At 39.8% G+C, this 9282-nt stretch overlaps 1 protein-coding gene across 1 annotated transcript in view; it reads right to left on the bottom strand.

Moving 5' to 3' along the window:
• LOC117479098 (deoxyribonuclease-1-like) overlaps positions 1–116 on the bottom strand; it is a 9594-nt gene extending 9478 nt beyond the window's left edge. The window contains exon 1 of the mRNA XM_034126111.1: positions 11–116. The gene's annotated coding sequence lies outside the window, so the exon portion shown is untranslated. The remainder of the gene's footprint in view (positions 1–10) is intronic.
• Between the last annotated feature and the right edge of the window lie 9166 nt (positions 117–9282).

Here is a 9282-nt window from a genome sequence, read left to right as displayed (position 1 = left end):
GTATTCTTACCTTACTCCCAGGAGATGAGCAGAGTTCACAAAATAGAGGTTAGGTTTCTCAGAGAGACCGAAGTTCAAAAGTAAGAACCCAAATCAGCCAGCTGCCTTAACACAGAGCATTTATACCCTCCCCACCTCCCCACCTCCTTTTCAGATAAGAACGTTCCACATGTTCAAGCTTGAGTTCCTGTTTCTTGGCAGCAATAACAAAATGAAGCTTGTTGTAACAAGACCTACTGTGTGACTTTAACTTGGTGTTCGAGTCTCATCATTTTATTTGGAACAGCTTTCAGAACAACATCTCATTTTCTGTTAAAGGTTCAAGGTTAGTTTATTTGTTCAGCACATTGTAAGACACAGAGGCAATTCAAAGTGCTCCACATTCAACACATAATAATTAAAAACAAAACACACATGCAATAAAAAAAAAGATAATTCATAAAAGCGATAAAATACTGTCTGCAACTAAAAGTGCAACGATCAGGTTAAAGGATCTCAGGATAGGCTGCATTAAAAAGAAAGGCTTTTAACGTTGATTTAAAAGAACCCAGTGTTGGGGCGGACCGCAGAATTTCAGTCGGTTTGTTCCAAGCTTGTGATTAAATAAAAACTAAAAGCTGCCTCAGTGAATGGAGCTCTGACTCTAACAGTGAAGCATCTCCAACATCTGGTCCCAATCCATTCAGTGCTTTGTATGTTGAAAGTAGGACTTTGAAGTGTGTGTGTGTGTGTGTGTGTGTGTGTGTGTGTGTGTGTGTGTGTGTGTGTGTGTGTGTGTGTGTGTGTGTCTGGCAGCAGCGTTCTGGATGAGTTGGAGTTGTTTTATTGATTTTGTACAGAGACCTGTGAAAACACTGTTACAGTCGTCAAGTCTGCTCAAAACAAAGGCATGGACTTGTTCTTCGAGGTCGTGTTTGGTCATAAGTGTTTTCAGTCTGTTTTTCAGGTGATAAAAAGCTGATTTTGTGATTCCTTTGATGTGCTTTTCCAAAATGCGGCTTCACTCCTTCTTACAGGGAAGAGAGACGATATGACGACATCACACCTGTTCTGGCAGATCTTCACTGGCTTCCTGTCAGTTACAGGATCCAGTTCAAGTATGTACTTGTCGTTTTTAAATCATTGCATGGACCTGTCTGAGTTGTTGCACATGTTCAAGCTTGAGTTCCTGTTTCTTGATAAGCAATGACTCGTGATCTTCATGTGTAAATGGTACATTGTCAGCAATAACTAAATGAAGCTTGTTGTAACAAGACCTACTGTGTGACTTTAACTTAGTGTTTGAGTCTGAATCAATAATACATTTGATTTGGAACAGCTTTCAGAACAGCATCTCATTTTCTGTTAAAGGTTCAAGGTCAGTTTATTTGTACAGCACATTTTTTTGCACGTACATAACAACCCAAACTAAAATAAACAATGCAATACAGCTATACAAATACAGAGATAATATAAAATAAAAATAAATAAAAATGCAGTTGGGGGTCCCATTCTCATTTGACCATTTGTGAGATCAGTCAGTATTCCTTGTCTCTGGGTTGAATCTTAAACGTTGACCATTTCTCCCATTTCTCTTCATATTGTGTTTCTTGCAGTCTCAGTCGATATGTCATTTTTTCCATGATATGAATCTCCTCCATGTTCTCCATCCACTGGTCCCGTAGGAGGCTCCACCTTGCACCATTTCCCAGTTATGGCTTTCTTGCCAACTATCAACAGTATTTTTACAAGATATCTATTTATGTAGTGAACTTCTCCCTCTGTAAAATTGCCCAGATAGAGCACCATGTAGTCCATAGGAACCTCATATCTCAGTATCTTTGGCCAAACCTTGTGTATCGATTCCCAGAACTTAAGTATTTGTTGGCATTTCCAAAATGCACGGTTGGCCTCTGATTCTCCACATTCTCTCCAGCACAGAGGATTTGTATTTAAGTATTTACTCTGAATCTAAGGTGTGATAAAAAATCTGATCACATTCTTCCATGAGTATTCTCTTCATATCCGTGAATTGGTGGATGATTGATGTGTCTTCCACATGTTTTGCCAATCATCATCTGAAATGGTTGTGTTAAATTCCTTTTCCCATTTCTCTTTTATATATTTAGTTGAATGTTTATTTGTGGACAATACTTTGTATAGAGGAGTTATGATTCTGATTTTGGTTTCTTTGTATGAATTAGTTATGATTTGAATCACACCATTCACTTCAGCAGAGGGGTCTCTTTTAATTTGCTTTTTGTAGTAGTCCCTTGTTTGTAAGTACCTGTAGAAGTCATGTTTATCCAGATCATATTATCCTTCAAATTCTGGAAACTCTCCAGCTCCCCATCCTTCCCTAAAGTGCACCATGCTGTAATCCCCTTGGTTACCCATAGTTTGAATCCCTTATCGTATCCAGCCGGTTTAAAACTACTATCAAATACTACCCATTTTAGTAAATGTATATCTTTCCCTATCCCATGCTTTTTAACTATTTGAAACCATAATTTCAGAGTGAAGGATGTAATTACATCTAGTTGGTTCTGTATTATCTTGTATATTTTTTTATCACCAATAATATTCTGGATTGGATATTCAACACATTATTTTTCTATTTCCTTCCACTTTGATGTGTAATCTGGTTTGCACCAGCATACAACATATCTGAATTGGGCAGCATTATAGTATTCCTTTAGTTTTGGAAGGCCCATGCCCCCTTTGTTTTTAGGTAACTGGAGGTTTCATACTTTACTCTGGGTTTTTGCCCCCCCAAATAAACCTTGATATTTTTTCCACTGGCAGGGATTGGAACAGGTAGAGAAGTCGTGGCAGAAGATTCATTTTCACCGTCTCAATTCTAGAGGTAAAGTCTAGTGGTAGAGTAGACCATCTCTCTATATCTTTTTGTATCTCTTGATTTATCTTATTGTAGTTTGTATATTTTATTTAATCCTCTAGTAATGATGACACCAAAATATTTTATTTGCTTTAAATTCCAATTAAGATTAAATGTGTCCCTAATCATTGTTGATGGTGTGTAGTTAAGTGTTAGTATCTGTGTTTTGAAATATAAATTTTATATCCAGGTGTCCATATGTTTCTAGAAGCTCCATAAGCACCGGAAGTGATGTATTAAAGGGGACCTATCATGCAAAATGCACTTTTGTACGTCTTTTATACATGAATATGTGTCCCCGGTGTTCCAGGGAACTCACCAAGTGTCAGAAAACACAACCCTCTCTATTTTCCTCCATACCCAAATCTCTAAAAAAGGGGCTGCAACGGATCTGATAAAAACTGATCCAGATTTGAACACTTTCCTGATGTCAGGACGGTGGCGCTACGGCTATTGGGCCAACTCCACCAATCAGGAGGAGACAGCCACGGCCATTGCCGTTCGAAAGCGCTGGAGACGCTGTAGTACATATGCCAGGCCTGTAGATGGTGCTGTTCTCACAGAATCAGCCCTTGCAAAAACAGAGCTAGAAATGGTCAAATTGAGCAAAATGAGGCATGGCTAAAATGCATGATCTGTTTGGTATTTAAAAAAAAAAAAAAGTATAAATATGCCTTATATAGGTATGGTCCTACACTATATTATTCAAATATAGCATGATAGGTCCACTTTAAGTTGTTCAAGAAAGGCTATGACATCATCTGCAAAAAGCCCTATCTTATGTTCCTCCCCCTTTATCTCAACACCCTTCATTTCTTTATATTGGCGAATGGCCTAAGTATGGTCCAAGGGCTCCATGAAAAGAGCAAATAGAGTGGGTGATAGACAACATCCTTGTCTGGTTGATCTCTGTAAATCAATGTTGTCTGTCAATTTTGATTCTAGCCCATGGTTTTTGATATAATGGTCTTATGCATTGTGTTGCCTTCTTATTAAATCCGAATCGTTCCAATATTTGATACAAAAATTCCCAGTTTACCCGGTCAAATGCTTTCTCTGCGTCAATGCTTACTAGTACAGTACTTTGTTGTTTGTACAGTCTTTTGTGCATGGTCCACTATATGTAGGGTTCTTCTAATATTATCTTGTGTTTGACGTTGGCTTACGAATCCTGTCTGGTCTTCTTCTATAATTTCTGATATAAAAGTGTTCAGTCGTTTCGAAATAATTTTTGTGTATATTTTATAGTCCACGCCGATTGACGGTAAGTCTAGTGAGTTTAAAAAAGCCCTCATTTCCTCTTTATCTGCGGATGTTGGTTGTGTATATAATCTCCTGAAAGATTCTTTCTATATTCTCCAGTGTATACGTCAGCATGTTTGTATCTGGTTCCCTAATTGTATTTTGATGACTTGTTGTTTTCGTAAACGGTTTGCTAATAGTTTAGTGGCTCTGGGTCCAGTTTCATAATAGTTTTATTTCACAAACTTGTTCCTCTTTTCTATTTCATCAAGTAATAAACATTTATCTTTGTTCTCAAATGTGTGATTTCTTGGTCTGTTTCTGATTCTTTCTGAAATTCCCTTTCCAATTCTCTTAATCTTTTTGAATATTTTCTATATGCCTCTAATTTAATATGTTTTGCATTTGCAGTTTCAGCTATCAATTTCCCTCTGATGACCGCTTTCATGGCCTCCCATAGGATGTTAGGGTCTACTGTTCCATTGTCATTCTCCTCTATGTATTAGTTACGCTTACACTGTAGGTGCGCCGCATTTGCGCTTCAAATGAAGCTCCCTCCGCAAAATGAAGCACCCTCCGCGAGGTGAGGCCCCAGGCAGATGTGATCGGCCTGTAGGGAGGGGCGGCCCTGACTAGTTGTATCCTTGTTTCATAACAACATTCAAAACTCCACCGCAAATTAAGATTCCCTTTGTTTCTACAGCAATTACAGTGAACAGATTTTAAAACATTTTACCGCTTTCTGGAGGTGCATGTATATTTATCAGTGTTATTGGTTCATTCTTTAATCTTCCTTTAACTATGATATACCTTCCTTCTTTGTCTTTGATTTCTTTTTCATATTCAAATTTGGTTTGATTGGATATTAATATTGCAACTCCTCTTCTCCTCCCCTCCTTATATGAACTATAGAATACATTTCTGAAACCATACCTTCTCAGTTATATCTCATTATGAACAAAACACAAACCAGAAATAAAAAGGACTTCCAAACATGTGGGAATCTTCCATCACGGTGCGTGGGGAAAGTCCTCCTCTTCAAAGAGGGCCCCTCATTGGACCTCAAACTAGAGCCAAAAAAGGGGGGTCCATAAAGTCCAATCATGTCCAACATAACTAACTCAACATCTCTAGGCCGTCTCATATTGTATTCACTTAAAGTGGACCTATCATGCTATATTTGAATAATATATATAAGGCATATTTATCCTTTTTTTTTCTCAAAATACCAAACAGATCATGCATTTTAGCCATGCCTCATTTTGCTCAATTTGACATTTTTTAGCTCTGTTTTTGCAAGGGCAGATTCAGTGAGAACAGCACCATCTACAGGCCTGGCATATGTACTACAGCGTCTCCAGCGCTTTCGAACGGCAATGGCCGTGGCTGTCTCCTCCTGATTGGTGGAGTTGGCCCAATAGCCGTAGCGCCACCGTCCTGACGTCAGGACAGTGTTCAAATCTGGATCAGTTTTTATCAGATCCGTTGCAGCCCCTTTTTTAGAGATTTGGGTATGGAGGAAAATAGAGAGGGTTGTGTTTTCTGACACTTGGTGAGTTCCCTGGAACACCGGGGACACATATTCATGTATAAAAGACGTACAAAAGTGCATTTTGCATGATAGGTCCCCTTTAAATAAGCCTTGAGTGGCTTTAACAGTTTAGCTTTATAGCCATACCTGCTTTTGTATTCAGATGTCTAACCTCTGTACTTTAGTAAAGAGTCCTAAGCTCTCAGCTGGTAGGCTTGTAGCTTTTCTCTCGCCCGGGGCGCTGCCTCCCTGCTCGGCTTTGCCCCCTTCACTAGCTGCCACTCCGTCCCTCCTCACAGTCTCCCCTCCGCTTTTGATTCATTGTCGCCTTCGGGAGTTTCCACAGAGTAGCCTCTTTCTTTCATATCTTGTGCAGCCTCTCTGGCGCTTCCATACGTCTTTACTCCGTTGTTCCAATGTATGCGTCTTTTTGCCAAAGGTGTCTGAAAGCCAGCCTGTCCTCCTCTAAAAAACGACCAAATAGGTCGATTGTTCAGCAGCTTATTACAACCTATAGTCATGTTTTAAAGTTTAGCACCTCTAGTGGCCGTGTAAGAAACAACAATTTGCGGCGATTGCAAACGCTCCGGAGGGTCGTATATTCACAAATAACCCTCCCTGGAAAATCCTAAATTGTAGAATAGTTTGGCCATTAAAATGTGCAGTGGCGAGCCGTCAGGGCCCTCTAGGCCCTCTGTGAGGGCCTAAGATATTCTAAAAAATAATATTTAAAAACATTTAAAAAATATATATATTTTTTAAATATATATTTTTTAAATATTATTTTTGTTATATTTTTCATTAGTTTTACCGAAAAAAAACTTGATTTAATTGTATTTAAAATAACATTTCCAAAGAAATAAATCCTTCGAATCTGCCTGTTCAGTCTCTGTTGAATGTGAAGGGTTACATGAAAGAAGCTCGTCTGGCCCTCTCTGCGATTCACAGAGGGCCCGCTATAGTAACTGAACGAGAGAGTAATGTCAAATGACAGTACAATTGACCAATCATATCTTCCCTCTAAATGGGTGGGTTTTATTATCGCGGACTTTATGACAAGTTCCGCCCGCTGTGAAACTTTTCTTGTTTCCATAGCAACAACAACTTCCTGTCAACAGCGTGAACTCGCCTTCAAAATAAAAGCATGCCAAATTACACTTAAGACATACAACTGCAACGAAAGTAACAAACACAATGCAATATCATTTTCAATGTCAAAGAACACAAATTGGGTTCACAGGTGTTGTTTTGTGTGGTAGAGGGTCGCTGTCATTGATGCGTTTTGCACCCTGGGCCGTTGTTTTGATATTCCGCTGAAGTATACGCTGTGACGTAATAACTATTTTTTTTTCTTTTTTTCAAGGGAATTGGTGGGGGTCAGAGGGCCTAGGTATAAAGCTCACGGCTCGCCACTGAAAATGCGTTATGTGTATATTGTACTTTTAGAATCCACGTCCAGTGGATATAGGATCTATAGTTTGATAGATATTACAAAGATGATTTGAGGTCTCGCCAGGAGAACGTGTCTTTCCCCCTATTCAATTCTATTGACAGCAGCGTCCATTTAAAGTTGGCGTCAACCCTCACGGGGTGAAAACAGTATTTCCGGTCTCTACGTTTTCATAATAAAACCGGAAGTATTCCCCTCACTGTCAAATGATTTTACAGTGATATCTGCATTACTCATCCACTGAAAAACACCATATTATCCTTGTTAATTACTCAAGATTGATTGGTTTAAATTGTGTACAATGCTTTTGTGTTTTTAACCTTCGATTCGGAGAAACAAATAGTTTTTTCGGAGTTTAGGATGGCCGAAGACACTACACTACCCAGAATCCCCAGCTATCAATTGGGACTACAACATCCGCTTTGCTTGACAAACCCCGTCATTAGTCCTCAAGCTCTGTGATTGGATGTTGGAGTGGCAGTGCGCCAAGGTTACGCCGAGCGTCAAACAGCTCTTTGAAATGGAATGAAACCACGGCAGACTATCCAAAACTGGAATTGGACGGGTCCAAAAACTACAAGTCCCTGTCTATCAGCTGTGCACCGTTATGGTGTAAATATAGCCAATATCTACCAATTGGATCAAATATAAAAGTCAGCCGAATTACTATTGATACTGCAAGGAGACGTATTGTGTGAAGAGAAATTGAAGATGTTGTTTAATTGCTGATATAAGTATTATTATTATTTAATTTTTTTAATGTTTTCGGATTTCACATCGCATAAACACCATATCCCAATGTGCATTGGCGTGACCCCATGTGTCGGGGCGTGGCTGGTGGGCAGTGGGCACTAGTTCCAATTCAAAGTCCATCTGTCTCATCTGCAATGCGAGCGTGGCTTTACCGAAGAAGGGTAATTTAGAGCGGCATTTCAAAACGGTGCACAAACGCTACGAGACGGAATTCCCTCCTAATTCGGCCCTACGCTCTTCTCGTTGCGTGCATATGTAACAGAGTTAAACATGTGAATACATCATTATATGTTTGTGAAAGTTTAATTCATAATAAGTTGTGAATTTTAAGAGATGAGATTGTTTCATTTAATATTTTAAGTTTTGTTTCCCGTGGGAACACCGTCCCGTTGCACGTCTTTTTGTACTTCCGGTATGCATTTTCCACCTCCGCGGACTGGCCATCTGTAGAATCTGGAGAATCACAGAACAGCCGGTCGTCAAGGGCCGGCTCGATTCGCTGACGGCCGTCACCGCCCTTCATTTTTTATGTTTTTAAAAGGCATCACTGAAGTTGCACCGACAGAGGTCCGCCGTTTCCCCGCAGCGAGGCTCCCCCCCAGTTGACAGTTCGCTAGCACCCCAGCCCCCCCCCCTCTCTATTTGGACTGGTAGATCTCGGCAGACTGGCAACTTTAAAAGTAGCTCTTGGTTCAAAAAAGGTTGGGCACCCCTGCCTTAGGAGTTAGTGCATGTTAATCAGTGACGTGCGGTGAGGTTCATGGCTGGTGAGGCACTGACTCACTGAGTCAGATTTACAAATATTATATTTTGACCTTAATCGAAATATTCGGTTATTTTCAAAAGCTTTTTTAGTCTGATGCTTCGATTCATTTTAAACAGACCGTTCAACAAAAGGATACCCAAAATCTAAATATTGGATTGTTCTTTCTTAGTAAGATCCCATTTTCATTAGGAATGTGGTCTTACCTTGACTTGAAGATGAAGTCCATGCTATCCTTCTGGACAACAATCTCTATTACTTTTTTGTAAAAGTCCTCCTTATCTTCCTGTAGTTTCAAAAGTCTAGTTTGTTGTTACGTCTACCGTCTCTGCGTAGAATAACAGTAGCAACAAGAAACTGTGGGCTCACGTGCCTCACCTCAGAATGCGTCACCCCACAGTAACTGGCTTGAGCGCGCTCACAAAGTAAGTGGCCGCGCTAAATTAGTGCCCGTGCTCCAGCAAGTTACTGTGGGCTTACGAGAGGCAGAGCACGTCCCTGCCTCACTTGTCATCGCTCCCGTAGCGGAGCTCGGCAAATTTGCTGATTTTGACTATAAAAAGCGATTAGAATCATACAGAAATCACACTTACAACACAGATCAGTGGAGACATTTTATTATTATTACTATTTCGTTTTTCTTTAGTTGTTTTTCCATATGACAG

Source organism: Trematomus bernacchii, unplaced genomic scaffold, assembly GCF_902827165.1.
Source record: "Trematomus bernacchii unplaced genomic scaffold, fTreBer1.1, whole genome shotgun sequence".
Taxonomy (NCBI): Eukaryota; Metazoa; Chordata; class Actinopteri; order Perciformes; family Nototheniidae; genus Trematomus; species Trematomus bernacchii.
This window is presented reverse-complemented; position numbering and strand designations above follow the sequence as displayed.